This window comes from Spinacia oleracea, chromosome 2 (genome assembly GCF_020520425.1).
Source record: "Spinacia oleracea cultivar Varoflay chromosome 2, BTI_SOV_V1, whole genome shotgun sequence".
Taxonomy (NCBI): Eukaryota; Viridiplantae; Streptophyta; class Magnoliopsida; order Caryophyllales; family Amaranthaceae; genus Spinacia; species Spinacia oleracea.
The window spans coordinates 29524373-29541533 of NC_079488.1; the positions used below are offsets into that span (position 1 = coordinate 29524373).

General features: G+C 33.2%; 1 long non-coding RNA gene across 1 annotated transcript; it reads left to right on the plus strand.

Annotated features, from left to right (window-relative positions):
• Window positions 1-81: 81 nt before the first annotated feature.
• On the plus strand, window positions 82-13981 carry LOC130466851 (uncharacterized). Its single transcript, XR_008926994.1, has 4 exons — window positions 82-221; window positions 9868-9978; window positions 10475-10550; window positions 13659-13981. It is a non-coding gene; the product is annotated as an uncharacterized lncRNA (long non-coding RNA).
• Window positions 13982-17161: the final 3180 nt, after the last annotated feature.

Genomic DNA, 17161 nt, shown 5'->3' on the forward strand with positions numbered 1-17161 from the left:
TTCTAGCAGGCTGCCAAAGCTTTTTTTAGTAATAGATTATTTATTTAAGGAAAAAAAACATAATAGCAAAATCTTGATCAGAAATGTCACTGTTGTGCATATTTTTCTGATCTTACTCATAGGACTTTCTTTCTTTCTTTCTCAGGCTTGTTGGTGTAGGTGAGGCGTCATTTATCAGCCTTGCAGCACCCTTCATTAATGATAATGCCCCTGATACTCAGGTACCTTTTTATCCTCTTAAACCCCTTTCTTGCGGTGTAGGGGACAACTTAAAATAGTACCATCTTGTATTAAGAAAATGCATGCAATAGTAGTTTAATTCTATAAAGGGTATCATTAATAAAGTTAATATTCCTGGACATCATGCGGTTACTGGAAAATATATTCTTTTGTGTGTTAATTTTGTGCAAATAAATGCAACCAAGTAGTTATTCCAATGAACGTCAGATTAACTCTTCAGTATAAATAATTAAAACGAAAAGCCTAGGTAAACTATAATGACTCTAGTTATCCGCGGTGTCTTTTTCTTGTTTAATCGAAATAATTCGCTGGTACTTATTTGAAGAATGCTCAGTAGATGTAAGATTCCCATCGTCTTCAAAATCTTTGGAACTTCTTTTTTGGTTTGGAGTGATACAACTATTGGACCAGTTGTCGTCCATGTCCTCACTGTGTATGGTGATAGTGTTCTGCAATAATATTGAAATAAATTTAGGGCTTAGCCCCGGAAGAACATAGTATTAAGATGTAAATCTATAAGTGAACTTAGATAATGGTAAAAGATAATAATATTAATACCTCTCCGGCATTCAAAGTCTTTGAAGTAACATCAATTTCCTCGTGCTCAAGCTGCTATACATATGAAAAAGCACCAAAAAAGGTTAGTAAATGATACAAAATAATACTATAGATTTCGACAAAACTTAACACTAGCTTTTCAGGAGTATTAGCATCTTGGAAGGACTTTATGAGGTTTTCATCATCAGAGATTTTCGTGACTGTGAATATTGGACAATTTTGCTTAAGATTATAATCTGTAATCCTAATCTTAAACAAATGCTTCCTTTCCAAAAGTTCATCTAAATCTTTAGGAAATGAATCTGAATTGCCTTTCTGCCATCACCATCAACAAATATATGTGTCAAGTAACATGGTTACATACAAACTTAAACCATCAAATAGGATAATATTAAATTATAAAATTGTGTACTACCTGTGCCTGATATTCCCTTATGGATAAAGCAGATTTACCCAAGATATGCACCACTTCACGATCAAATAAAACAAATGAAGCGCTTCCAGAATCATCAACAACCCGGATTTGTTGGAACAGGCTCAACATTAGTATTGCACATATCACACCAAAACTTTGTCAACCCCGCATCATCATTCATCTCTTGAAGTTTTTTATAATCTTTCTTACATGCGAGGTAGAACCACCCATTTTCAGAGTCTATAGAGTCGATCACAGCTAGTGTCACACAATAACATACCTTTAAGAAAAAATATATTGTATTATGTTAAATACATTACACAGAACATTATTATATAAGATAAGGTTAGAGATTAATCACTTGCCTCTTGTGTCTCACGTATCTCATTAACATGCTTTCTCTCATATTTTTTTAGGAATTCAATTTCATTTTTCTGAGAGGTATGACTACTTAGTTGAGTCACCATTTCTGATGAAGTCTTTCCTCCATTCCCAAAGCTACAAAAGACAAACGACATTTTTAAATATCGGTTATCATTTTTTTTTACTTTATGAATTTAAACATGAAATATATATCTCTTATAATACATTTCTGCGTATGCTGATAGGTGTATTTTCCGTCGTTGATAGAAAACAACCTAATCAAACAAAATTTATAAAACTCCTAAACTACCGGCTATATTGACTATAGCGGCAAGCATAGGGATCGTCCCATAGGAATGGATATGTTTGACTTATCAATCTATGCGTTCACAAGCTAGTTCGAATCAAATTTGAGTTTGAGTTTTAATCTAAAAACACGAAAGAAAACCAATAAAGAGATTCTAGAGGATTCGGGAGTCGGCAATGGAAATCGAATCAAAGAAATAACAAGGTCAAGATATTCAGGAATATGCAACGACATAGCTAGCACATAGGGGAATGAAACCAAATGACGTGCTCGCCACCTCTCGGATGGAGCACGCGAAGCAACCTAGCCTATGGAAGAGCTTTCGCCTAATCATTCACTTGCACGAATTAGGCTGACAATGTCTTGCCAAACCTAATCATACATTCCAATCTAATCCAATCAAATAGCATTCGCGACTACTACTCAATTAGTCATGGATGTCCAATCACTAAATCACATTTAATCACAACATTAATCATGAATTTCCCCCAAAATTCCCCAAATTCAATGCCAAGGCTTCATCTCTAACCTCTAGACTAAACTACTCAATTAACATGATTAACATAGACTAACATTAATCCTAATCATGAAACTAATTGAATTAATGAAGCTAATTGAAACAATAAAATTCAGAAAATTCAAACCACAAAAATTGGGGAAAAACTAAGAACAATCAAAATGAGAAACTAATTCTAGAATTCAAGCATGAAATCAAAGCAAGAATGAAATTAACAAAGTAATTAAAGAATTAAAGAACAAAATCAAAAGAAGAATTAGAATTATACCTTGGAATGAAGAAATTGCATCAAACTTGAAGCACAAAATGAAGAACAAAACTCAAAGCAAAGAGAAAAGAAATCTGAAAATTGATGATTGAATTGAATTTAGAATCAAGAATTTGAGGCTAAGAATCCTTAATCCTAATCTTTAATCTAAGCCCTAAACTAATTCTAGAGAGAGAATTCTAAGCTAAGCCTAAGAGAAATGAAAATTACGTAATGAAAGCCTAATTACAAATGCTGCGATTTCTCGTATTTATAGCCACGCGAAGCCGTGCGACTGCACGAGAGGGTATGTGCGCCCGCGCCAGAACCGTGCGACCGCACAGCTGCACCATGCGTTCGCACCAAAAGCTGTAGAGTTCCTGATCTGTTTTTGGCATTTCGTGCGCTCGCACAGAGAGGTGGTGCGCCCGCAATGATAGCTGGTGCGCCCGCACTGGTAGCTCGTGCGCCCGCACAGATTGCAGGCTGTTCTGCGCGCTACTCTGTGCTGTGCTGCGACTGATGCTGCTTGGCGTGTGTTGTTGGCTGCTCATATGCTCATGCCTTGCTACGTCGCTGCACAAAGAACAAAATCGTATAGCATATCAATAAAATCGTAAAATATATTCTAAAATCGTCTAGTACGCTAGAAAATCGTATAGCACATTATTAAAATCGGAAAACGCATTATTAAATCGGAAAATTACATATTTAATTCGTTTGACATTTTCGCAAATCATAAAGCCATTTAAATCATCGTCTAAGCCAAAAGTCGCATTATTTAGCACGTTAACACTCCAAATGACCCCACGGTATCAAATTGAGCATAAAAGACATAATTAGAACGAAAACGGCAAGAATATACGCAAAACGAGAGAATGTAACGATAAATGCAAAAATGCAACAAACGAACTAAAAACGATAAAACTAAGCGAAAATAATAATAAAATGCTAATAAAATGAACTAAAATCCTAAGCTAAGAGCGACATTTATATATACAATATAAAGTATATAGACCTTCTCATTTACATACCTATTTTTAAAAGCGTTGATTTCCTCCACATTTGAATTGATATGAAGTCTTGTTGCAAAAAGTGAACTTGATAATCCATTAATACCTTTATATGTATAAGATAGATATATTATATAACTATAAAATTATTCATAACCATCAATCAATTTATTCCATACCTTGCCAAGTCTTGATTTTCGCAAACTGGACTATAAGTATAACTTGACAATTTGGTTGCTCAGCCAACCAAGTTTTCAATTCATCAGCATAATGATTCCACAAAGTTCAACTTATCACATTTTTTCTGAAATTCCCCGTGAACATATTAATAATACATAATTCAAAATCTTTATATAGAAAAACATTTATTTAACTTACTGTAGATCCTCTAACTGAATAGTGAGTTGCTCTGTATAAATTCCATTCCTCATATAATAATCACTACTTGTTACTCCACAAAGATATCCAATCACATCTATTGAATGAAAATATAATTTTATATTAGCAAACTATCTATATACTATAACTCATATCATATCACTAGAGGAAAAAACCTTATAAGTTGCTCTTAAAAGTGGCTTATAAGGTGCCCTTCGTAAGTGCCACCAATGGGGGGGTCACTTATGTAAAATTATCAAAAGTTGCCCTTAATAAGGGCAAAAATTGCCCTTAATAAGGGCAACTTATAATCTTATAAGGTGCCCTTGTTTGCAACAAGGGCACCTTATGTGAAACTTATAAGGTGCCCTTGTCGCAACAAGGGCACCTTATGTGAAACTTATAAGGTGCCCTTGCTGCAACAATGGCACCTTATAAGCTGCACATAAGGTGCCCTTGTTGCAAACAAGGGCACCTTATAAGCTGCACATAAGTTGCTCTTGTTCCAAACAAGGGCAACTTTTGAGTTTTTTTTTTTTTTTTTTAAAAAAAATAAAAAAATCTGCAATATAATTCTTAATATTCTGCAATATAATTTCTGTTTCATCAAACACCAGCTTGACATTCTAAAAAATGATATAAATTTCAAATTTCCAATAATATTACCGAATTAATTCAAATGTAATTAATTAAATCGATAAATAACAAAATAATGTAAGAGTCACGAATAACTACAAATCTGCTCTATTTATTACACTGAGGGTAGTTCACAATCGTTGAAGTAAATAGCCCACTTGTCTCGAACCTCATCCAACTCCTTTTTGGTAAAGGGCTCCTCCCTTGGAGTTTTAAAAACCTTTAAAAGAACACCGTACATGCAAACCAATAAATTAAATTAAGTTTCATATGCGAAAACAAAAATTAGATTGGTTGCGAAAACAATTATATTGGACAAAAATGACATTTTTGAACCCAACTACCAACAAACGAACCTATTTCCATATTCTAAACGGTTTTCATGATACATATGATTAGTTATATGATTATAAGACTCATTTCAAGTTCGTTATGCACGTCTATAGTTCATTTGGGTCGATATAGGTCATTTATGGTAAAAAATGGCATTTACGATCCTAATTACCAACAAACAAACCTATATCCATATTCTAAATGTTTTTCATGATTCTTATGATTAATTATATTATTATAAGACTCATTTCAAGTTCTTTATGCACACATAAGGCTCATTTGGGACGATATAGGTCATTTATGGCCAAAAATGGCATTTTCGATCCCAAATACCAACAAACGAACCTATTTCCATATTTTAAACGTTTTTCATGATTCATATGATTAGTTATATGATTATAAGACTCATTTCAACTTCGTTATGCACGTCTATGGTTCATTTGGGTCGATATATGTAATTTTTGGCCAAAAATGACATTTTCGATCCCAACTACCAACAAACGAACCTATTTCGATATTCTAAATGTTTTTCATTATTCATATGATTAGTTATATTATTATAAGACTCATTTCATGATATTTATGAACGTCTATGGGTCATTTGGGTCGATATAGGTCATTTTTGGTTAAAAATGGCATTTTCGATCCTAACAACTAACAAATGAACCTAAGGAAACTTTCTAAATATTTTTCATGATTCATATGATTAGTTATATGTTTATAAGACTCATTTCAAGTTCTTTATGCACACATAAGGCTCATTTGGGACGATATAGGTCATTTATGGCCAAAAATGGCATTTTCGATCACAAATACCAACAAACGAACCTATTTCCATATTCTAAACGTTTTTCATGATTCATATGATTAGTTATATGATTATAAGACTCATTTCAAGTTCGTTATGCACGTCTATGGTTCATTTAGGTCGATATATGTAATTTTTGGCCAAAAATGACATTTTCGATCCCAACTACCAACAAACGAACCTATTTCGATATTCTAAACGTTTTTCATTATTCATATGATTAGTTATATTATTATAAGACTCATTTCATGATATTTATGAACGTCTATGGGTCATTTGGGTCGATATAGGTCATTTTTGGTTAAAAATGGCATTTTCTATCCTAACAACTAACTGATGAAAGGTTGAAGTGTAATAACTGTAATGATCAGCAGCTGAACATATCAGTTTTTGATGTGTTCAGCAGCTGATCTGCTGCTGCTGATCTGCTATTGAACAGATCAGAAACTGATCTGTTCAGCTGCAGATCAGCAGCAGCAAATCAGCAGCTGAACACATCAGTTTCTTATCTGTTCAACTGCTGATCTGCTGCTGCTGATCAGCAGCTGAACATATAAGTTTTTGATGTGTTCAACAGCTGATCTGCTGCTGCTGATCTGCTCTTGAACAGATCAGAAACTGATCTGTTCAGCTGCAGATCAGCAGCAGCAGATCAGCTACTGAACACATCAGTTTCTGATCTGTTCAACTGCTGATCTGCTGCTGCTGATCTGCAGCTGAACAGATCAGAAACTGATCTGTTCAGCAGCTGATCTGCTGCCAGGCTGACTTCAACAATCATACCACCCCTTATTTAAAGCTCCAAGCATACCACCCCTTATTTAAAGCTCCAAACATACCACCCCTTATTTAAACCACAAAAATGGCTAACAAACCCAATTCACCAGTCCTAAAATAGTATTAATGATTAAAACTAAGCAATTGAGAAACCAGAAACAGATCTACGGCACCTCAAGGAGTAGTTCATCACATCTTGATGAACCCAACTGACGTTTTTACACCAGATTATCATTACTCAATAATTTGTTGGACATCAATTCCAACAGATCTTTTCTCAATTACAGTTTAAAGGAAGAAAAGAAAAACAAACACACAACATTTGAAGAAACCCCAGCAAAATTAAAACCCATAAAAAACAAACCTAGAAATAGAAATTAAAATCAACAAAAACATGACAAAAGAAAACTAAAAATACAATAACATCCCTTGCACCTCAAAGCAGATGAGCTGAAGTCAGCCTTGACACAGTCCGACAGAGATAGTCGAAACAAGCTAGAGTCCTTGAGGGAAACAGATGACTTTCCCTGTACAAATTAAACGTTCATAAACATTTATCAGAAAATACATTATCCAAATAACTACGGACTACTCCGTAAACATGAAATCAAACCGGGGAAAAAAAGACATCCATGTTTAAAAACCAAAGGAATAAATCCACAATAAGATTGAAGTGGAAGCGCTTACGCTTGGTTCTACCAAAGGCAGCCAAAGGTTGGTACTCTGGATTTTCTGAATATCCAGATCGAGCAAAGAATGTGCATAAAGAGTCCCATTATGCTTTAAATCCTGGAGGTAAAAATCAATACCGAGCAACGGTCAAATACCAGTATTCAGCAACAGAAGCTATTTAAAGCTCAAAGCATGAAAAGCATTCACAAAAGTTCTAAATTATTAAAATGGTGCTATTGATAGCACAGAATAACCATATACTATTTTAAAAAATCACCTCAGAAGGCTGATATTTTAAGGATATGGCGCTGGTACTCTCGGGTTTCCATACTGCATAAGGGGTGTTAGTCTCATGCCACACGAGTGCTTGTTCGTTCCCGAAATCTCTGAATTTGTCATGTTCAGAAAGATAAAACAACATATCCTATAAAAACAAATATCAATTTGTCATGCTCACAGAAATATAACCACTAAACCACATATCCGAAAAACACATAGATCAATTGGAAGAAAAGAAAATCAATCAGAAAATAAATTATCTTTGATTGCCGAACTCCAAAACATAAGCATCCCGAACATACGCCTTAGATACCTTGCGCAAAGTAACTAAATAAAAAGAATAAAAATCCACCAGTAGCTAGAGAACCGAAACCGGATTAGGACGACGACACTAAAGAAGACAGACCAATTGTACAATTAGTGTACAGCAGAAGAGCAAAGATGGAGCCAACCATAGGGCCAAGAAACAACCCAACAAATTCAAATTTGCAAAAGACATGGAGAATGTACTTATCAAATCTATACACTATAATATGAAAGTAATAGAAGAAGGAAAAGAACAAAGAGTGGCCACAAGGGTTCCTGCGCACCAAACAACAACAATAGTATAGTCTCGGGACATTTGAGAAACAGACTCAATGCCTGATAAGACAATCCCTGCGACTGAATGCCACCTTGAAAGAGAAAAAACCACAAAGAATACAATATGGAACGCATACTTTTTAATTGAATTAACATCAAATTAACTGGCTGGCTTATGCTTTCTTAAGGTATTTATACAGGTGAAAGGAACTTGATAACCTTATAAGTCCAATTTCCAACGAGCATTAAAAGAATAGTTTCATACGAAACTAGAATTCCCTAAACAAGGTTGATATAAAATGTCAGATTAGCCTATGTTCCTTCTGTTGTGTATACAAATGTGTATGCATTTTGGTTGTCCTTAATTGCCACAATAGCTGTCCAACTAAAATTGAAAAAAAATACTTGAATTCACAAACTAACAAACATAACTAAACCCTAAATTCAAATTAAAAAAAACCAGAGCAAATTAATTGAACATGGAAGGGCAAAGAGAAATTAACCTGATCGTGATACACTGGGCAGAAAGCCGCAACGAAAACCACCACCACCGCCAGCCCCATCAGCAAAATCCGTCCAAAATCCTTGAACAAACCACCACCACCGCCAGCCCCATCAGCAAAAGCCGTCCAAAAGGTGTAGAATTAGCTAATAAATTGGCGAATTGAGAAATTAAATCCACGATATTAAAGAATTAAAATACAAAATAAGATGGAAATAGACCTATTGAGAATCGACGTCGGCGGTACGAGGTTTGATGTGGAGATGAAGGTCTGGAGAAAATTTGTTGAGGATGATACAGTCGTCGCCATAAACGGCTTCTGCAGATATAGAGTTCGGGGGGAGAATTTTGAGTGTGGGCAAGCAGCAAAGCAACGAGAAGAAAAGGGGAGCAGCGAGAAGAGAAGGGGAGTACAAAACATTTACTTTTTATTTATTTTTTTTTACTTTTTGTCAATTAAAAGATGCTCTTGTTAAATAAGGGCAGGTTTTAATTTTTTTTTTTAATGTAACCATTATAAGTTGCTCTTGTTGTATAAGGGCAACTTTTGATGAGCAACTTATAAGGGTTTTTCCTCTAGTGTATGTTCCGTAAGAAAAGAACTTTATCATACCCACTAAACAGGTGCTATCTAGGCCATTTGAAATGATTGCATCAAAAGGCACAAAATCAAAACCATATGTAGGAATATTTGCCGCATGTAAGACATTAACACGGGTCAAAATCACAAAAAAAAAAAATTGTATGGGTGACCAGTAGGCTTGTATTCCCCACTACTATTTCCAACACGCTAGTTTGATATAGTATATATTTCGCCCTTATTGAGTAGAGGGCGAAATGAGAAATGACAAACATAATTAAATAATTAGTAATGTGAAGACGATAATAAAGTTGTCGATAAAAATTGAAATAAGATTAAAATGATTAACTTTGCATCTAACAACACCATGTCAATAGAGTAAATATCCACCGGATTTTTGAATGACGCCATTGTCCATAAACGAATAACTCTAACTTGTAGTGTCAAATTTTCCGCTGTAGGATTTATGTCCTTGATCATCGCGATAGCTTGTGCCATTGTTGATTGTTGTGTTTGAAACTATCGTATGTTTATGTGTTTAATATGCTCAAGTGAACTCGTGGGTTTTTAATGGTTCATTGGCACAAGTTTTTATACTGCATAGAATATTTTCAAAGATTTTATTTACTAATCTAAAGATGTCAAATATTTTTTTTATAGGCGCTGATTTGAAGAATGCAGCTGAAATAAATAGATGTCATATTTCCGGCCCTTATTTGTCAAGATCTGAAGATCTCCGTGTTTTTTTTTTATGCATATAATTTTTGAAATGTATAGTTTCCATATAACACCACCGTATATTATATTATATTATTATCGTCTTTGCTTTTTTACGATGAAATCTTGCTTTATATATTACCCAAAGATTGTTGAAATCTCTGAAATTCTGACCAAATTTATGTAAGAAAATATTAGAAAGTGTATTTATGTTAAGCAATCTATTTATGTAAGGTCGTACAGGGATTTCAGCAATCTAATTAGACCATTTTAAGGAAAGTCAGATAATGCTTTATTATGTTCTCCAAAATGGCTAAGATTGCTGAAATTATGACCAAAATTTAAGGCCTTATATTATAGGAAACCGTTTTATTATCATTAATGGTCAAGTATATGCGTTATATATTCTAGCAGGCTGCCAAAGCTTTTTTTAGTAGTAGATTATTTATTTAAGGAAAAAAAACATAATAGCAAAATCTTGATCAGAAATATCACTGTTGTGCATATTTTTCTGATCTTACTTATAGGATTTTCTTTCTTTCTTTCTCAGGCTTGTAGGTGTAGGTGAGGCGTCATTTATCAGCCTTGCAGCACCCTTCATTGATGATAATGCCCCTGATACTCAGGTACCTTTTTATCCTCTTAAACCCCTTTCTTGAGGTGTAGGGGACAACTTAAATAATATCATCTTGTATTCTGAAAATGCATGCAATAGTAGTTTAATTCTATAATGGGTATCATTAATAAAGTTAATATTCCTGGACATCATGCGGTTACTGGAAAATATGTTCTTTTGTGTGTTAATTTTGTGCAAATAAATGCAACCAAGTAGTTATTCCAATGAACGTCAGATGAACTCTTAAGTAATTGGATAAATATTATAAAGGTTAACGTAGCTTAACTGCATACCAGTGTGCCTTTGCATTCATGAGCAATTAGAATTTGGTGACCAGTGGGCAAGTGATAAAAGCAGATATACCAAATTAGAAAAATGAAAACTGGGAAATGTATTTAAATCTATTCTCTTAAAGCAAGCAAAAATAACTCACATATCATCCCTCACGTCATATAAATGCAATGTATAATAATTGGAATGTTCCAAAATAAATAATTAAAACGAAAAGCCTAGGTAAACTATAATGACTCTAGTTATCCGCGGTGTCTTTTTCTTGTTTAATCGAAATAATTCGCTGGTACTTATTTGAAGAATGCTCAGTAGATGTAAAATTCCCATCGTCTTCAAAATCTTTGGAACTTCTTTTTTGGTTTGGAGTGATACAACTATTGGAACATGTGTCGTCCATGTCCTCACTGTGTATGGTGATAGTGGTCTGCAATAATATTGAAATAAATGTTAGTGCTTAGCCTGGAAGAACAGAGTATTAAGATGTAAATCTTTAAGTGAACTTAGATAATGGTAAAAGATAATAATATTAATACCTCTCCAGCATTCACAGTCTTTGAAGTAACATCAATTTCCTCGCGCTCAAGCTGCTATATATATGAAAAAACACCAAAAAAGGTTAGTAAAGGATACAAAATAATACTATAGATTACGACAACACTTAACACTACCTTTTCAGGAGTATTAGCATCTTGGAAGGACTTTATGAGTTTTTCATCATCAGAGATTTTCGTGACTGTAAATATTGGACAATTTTGCTTAAGATTATAATCTGTAATCCTAATCTTAAACAAAATACTTCCTTTCCAAAAGTTCATATAAATCTTTAGGAAATGAATTTGAATTGCCTTCCTGCCATCACCATCAACAAATATATGTGTCAATTAACATGGTTACATATAAACTTAAACCATCAAATAAGATAATATAAAATTATAGAATTGTATACTACCTGTTCCTGTTATTCGCTTATGGATAAAGCAGATTTACCCAAGATATGCACCACTTCACGATCAAATAAAACAAATGAAGCACTTCCAGAATCATCAACAACCCAAATTTGGACTTTAAATCTTGGAACAGGCTCAACATTAGTATTGCACTTATCACACCAAAACTTTGTCACCCCCGCATCATCATTCATCTCTTGAACTTTTTTATAATATTTCTTACATGCGAGGTAGAACCACCCATTTTCAGTTTCTATAGAGTCGATCACAGCTAGTGTCACACAATAACATACCTTTAAGAAAAAAAATATATTGTATTATGTTAAATACATTACACAAAACATTATTATATAAGAAAAGGTTAGAGATTAATCACTTGCCTCTTGTGTCTCACGTATCTAATCTACATGCTTTCTCTCAGATTTTTTTAGGAATTCAGTTTCATTTTTCTAAGAGGTATGACTACTTAGTTGAGTCACCATTTCCGATGAAGTCTTTACTCCATTCCCAAAGCTACAAAAGAAAAACCATATTTTTAATTATCGGTTATCATTCTTTTTACTTTATGAATTTAAACATGAAATATATATCTCTTATAATACATTTCTGCGTATACATACAATATGAAGTATATAGACCTTCTCATTTACATACCTATTTTTAAAACCCTTGATTTCCTCCATATTTGAATTGATATTGAGTCTTGTTGCAAAAACTGAACTTGATAATCCATTAGTACCTTTATATGTATAAGATAGATATATTATATAACTATAAAATTATTCATAACCATCAATCAATTTATTCCATACCTTGCCAAGTCTTGATTTTCGCAAACTGGACTATAAGTATAACTTGACAATTTGGGTGCTCAGCCAACCAAGTTTTCAATTCATCAACATAATGATTCCACAAGGGGCAACTTATCACATTTTTTCTGAAATTCCTCGTGAACATATTAATAATACATAATTCAAAATATTTATATAGAAAAACATTTATTTAACTTACTGTAGATCCTCTAACTGAATAGTGAGTTGCTTTGTATAAATTCCATTCTTCATATAATCATCACTACTTGTTACTCCAGAAAGATATCCAATCACATCTATTGAATGAAAATATAATGTTATGTTAGCAAACTATCAATATACTATAACTCGTATCATATGTTCCGTAAGAAAAGAACTTTATCATACCCACTAAACAGGTGCTATCTAGGCCATTTGAAATGATTGCATCAAAAGCCACCAAATCAAAACCATATGTAGGAATATTTGCCGCATGTAAAACATTAACACGGGTCAAAAGCATAAAATTTATTTTGTATGGGTGACCAGTAGGCTTGTATTCCCCACTATTCTTTCCAACACGATAGTTTGATATAGTATATATTTCGCCCTCATTGAGTAGAGGTTGAAATGTTTTCAACAAAGATTTCTTGATAGTCGCTTGCATTTTATCACCCTAACATGAAATGAGAAATGGCAAACATAATTAAATAATTAGTAATGTGAAGACGATAATAAAGTTGTCGATAAAAATTAAAATAAGATAAAAATGATTACCTTTGCATCTAACAACACCATGTCAGTAGAGTAAACATCCTCCGGATTTTTGAATGACGCCATTGTCCATAAACGAACAACTCTAACTTGTAGTGTCAAATTTTTCGCAGTAGGATTTATGTCCTTGATCATCGCGATAACTTGTGCCATTGTTGATTGTTGTGTTTGAAAGCTATCGTATGTTTATGTGTTTAATATGCTCAAGTGAACTCGTGGGTTTTTAATGGTTCGTTGGCACGGGTTTTTAAACTGCATAGAATATTTTCAAAGATTTTATTTACTAATCTAAAGATGTCAAATATTTTTTTATAGGCGCTGATTTGAAGAATGCAGCTGAAATAAATAGGTGTCATATTTCCGGCCCTTATTTGTCAAGATCTGAAGATCTCCGTGTTTTTTACATGGATATAATTTTTGAAATGTATAGTTTCCATATCAGCACTGTATATTATATTATATTATTATTGTCTTTGCTATTTTACGATGAAATCTTGCTTTATATATTACCCAAAGATTGCTGAAATCTCTGAAATTCTGACCAAATTTATGTAAGAAAATATTAGAATTTGTATTTATGTTAAGCAATTTATTTATGTAAGGGCGTACAGGGATTTCAGCAATCTAATTAGACCATTTTAAGGAAAGTAAGATAATGCTTTATTATATTCTCCAAAATTGCTAAGATTGCTGAAATTATGACCAAAATTTAAGGCCTTATATTATAGGAAACCGTTTTATTATCATTAATGGTCAAGTATATGCGTTATATATTCTAGCAGGCTGCCAAAGCTTTTTTTAGTAATATATTATTTATTTAAGGAAAAAAAACATAGTAGCAAAATCTTGATCAGAAATTTACGTATATATATATTGCAGCAATAATAGCAAATCTTATTAAGTTAGTAAACCATTATATGGCAGTTGGCAGTTTTGGGTCAAATGACCAAAATTTTTGACAGTCCACGTATTCACCAAGGAAAAAGAATAAGTCAGCCCATTTGCTTTAATATTCTACAGATTATTAATTTCAGGAAAAAAAAATTGGCGGGAAAATTTTTCACCAGGAATCGACACGTGTCATTCCTGGTATCTCTTTTAGTATATAGTAATATATGCTCATTTAAAAAACTCAAAATGCCAACTTAATTCATCTCTTAAGCAATTTCACCTCTTTAATATGCATGGCTAACTACGATAGCTGCCTCTATGTAGCAAATTTCAAACTACCATATCCCCGCTGCTGAAGTATGTCATCGCCCAGATCACCGCTGTTAGATATGTAACCTCTCATTTCATCGCTACAAAAGATATATTTTTAGTAAGGAAATGCATAAGAGAGATTTAATCTATACCTAGTCTATAAAAAAGAAAACCACGTTTGATTATATGACATGTGTCAACACAATTGATTAGATGACACGTGTCATCCATTCTTTCCTCCATCAATTTGGTTTTTTCTTTTATTTTTTCTTTGTTGTTTGATACGAAGTATATATGTACCACTCCAATCGCCTCTTTCACTCCATCTTCCTCATACAACATCATTTCACCAATCTATTCATTCAACATTTTTCATTCCATCTTTCCGATTAACACTCAATATTAATACACTATTTAATTTATGTATTCTTTCAACTTTGAAAATTTACCTCTATTTAAATCATAATTTTATCCAAAATAACAAGCTCAATAAAATTAGAACTTAAAAAGATAGACCAAATAACTACTATACAACCGCCCGTTCTTTGAACGGGCTCAAAAACTAGTTTAGAAGAATGAGGCGGATAGAGGACAAGGGAATGAAGTGGGCTAGGGTTCATTCTTAATTCTATTATATAAGTCGAGAGGGAAGGGGCAATTCGGTAACAACACTTTTCGTGTCCCCTAGCAGAAAGACGAAAATACCCTTTAGTCGTTAAATATCGTTGCTTGCTGAATGCGTATCTATCCTCTCACTTTTCTCTCTCCTCACTTTCCCCCACCAATTCGGTAACAACACTTTTCGCGTCCCAATCGCCTCAAGGATTTTCGTCACAGCAGAACGGAGTTTTCTCTCAAATATCTCATAACTCCATCGACACGATCTTCACTCAAAATCAGGTCATTGTCCTCTTTCCTCTTGATTTTCCTTGCTTAATTGATTGAAATTCTAGAAATTTTTGAAATGATTTTGTTATTTATTTCAATTTTTTTTGGTGATTTCTTTTGTAACTCATGCTACGACATAGGTGAATAATTGCACATTAAATTCTTGATTGCTTGGGTATTTTGAAAATTAGTTGAATTGGTTTGTTAATGTGTGATTTATTGAAATTTCTTTGTTTCATATTGACTAATTCTAATTCTGAAAATGTGCAGATTTTTAGTCTTTGATTTTTCTTCAAGATATTTTTGGAATTTGTTTTTTGCGTTTAATTTTTACTCTTTTTTTTTTCAATTTTTAAGGTTTTGGTCGCTTCCAACTCTAATGGTTCAATTTTTGGGTTCGAATCGCTTATCCACCTCCTTCCTTCTTCTCTCCCTCATGACACTTTCCAGGTTCGTTGTCTTTTTCTTTATATTGTTTTCGATTATGATTTTTTTTTTATTGATTTGAACTACTCCTCTTGAATAGCTTTAGAATGTTATCATCTTCCCACTTCTTTTTTTTCTTCCCTTCAATGACCAATTAAACTCCTGAAAATTTCAATATTCTGATGTGTTTTTTCCGATTTTTCTTTGAATTTCTTAACAGGCTCCAATATTGATAACAACAACCTCAAATCTGGATTTTTAGGGTTTTTCTTCTTTAATTATCTTCCATCAATTTCTGAATTTTTAGAACATTGTGTATGTATTTAGATTTCCGGTTTTTTGGATTTTTGGTGTTTCGGATTAGGGCTTGTATTCTTCTTATCTCATCTTACTTCACCTCACAGATGGAAGCTCCACAAATTCACAGAAAGATGATTTATTAACTTCAGAATGGCAAGTCTAACTGACATATTTTGTGCAGGGGAATATTCAAAGGTGCTAATGTTTATTTTATTGTTTATACAATGAAAAGGGGAATATTAACTCTACTAATATTCATCTGGTACAAATGAAAAGGGCGAAACCGGTGATGTGTTCGAGATGTGTGGTCCCTATGTTTCCTGTGTTTGGACTAGCTGTGATTTTGTACGCTTAGTTGCAGAAATGATATACAGTTGTTAGTATGGCTAAGTTTGGTTTTGAGTTGATGTTAAAAGCTATTGAGAAGTATAGGATTACTAGATTGTGGGTTGTTCCTACAATTACGCTTGCATTGGATAAGCATGATGCTGTCAAGAAATATGATATTTCATCTTTAAAGCAGATTGGTTCTGGGGCAGCTTCCTTTGGGGAAGGAGATGATGCAAAACTGTGCCTCAGGCTATGATAGTTCAGGTATATTGAACTACATTTCTCTTTGATCATGTTTAAAGAATTGTTTATGATGTTTTTTGCCACGTGCTTAATGAGTATGACATGGTTTCTAACAATTCTAAATTGTCTTAACATATCTTTTAATTGCCTGACAAAAGAGGTGCTAATAGGGGAGGCAATATCCTTTGAATATTCCCCTAATACATTTTTTATTGTTTACTTTAGTAGATTTTATATTCCCCTTTGAATATTTATTTTATGCAAGAGGTGCTAATGTTTATTTTATTGTTTATACAATGAAAATTAACTTCAGAATGCCAAGTCTAACTGACATATTTTGTGCAGTCGTACATTTTCTGTCTTAAAGTCCATTTTTGGTTGCGAAACTGTAAACCATCACTACTACAAAAATAGGTTTATAGAGATGT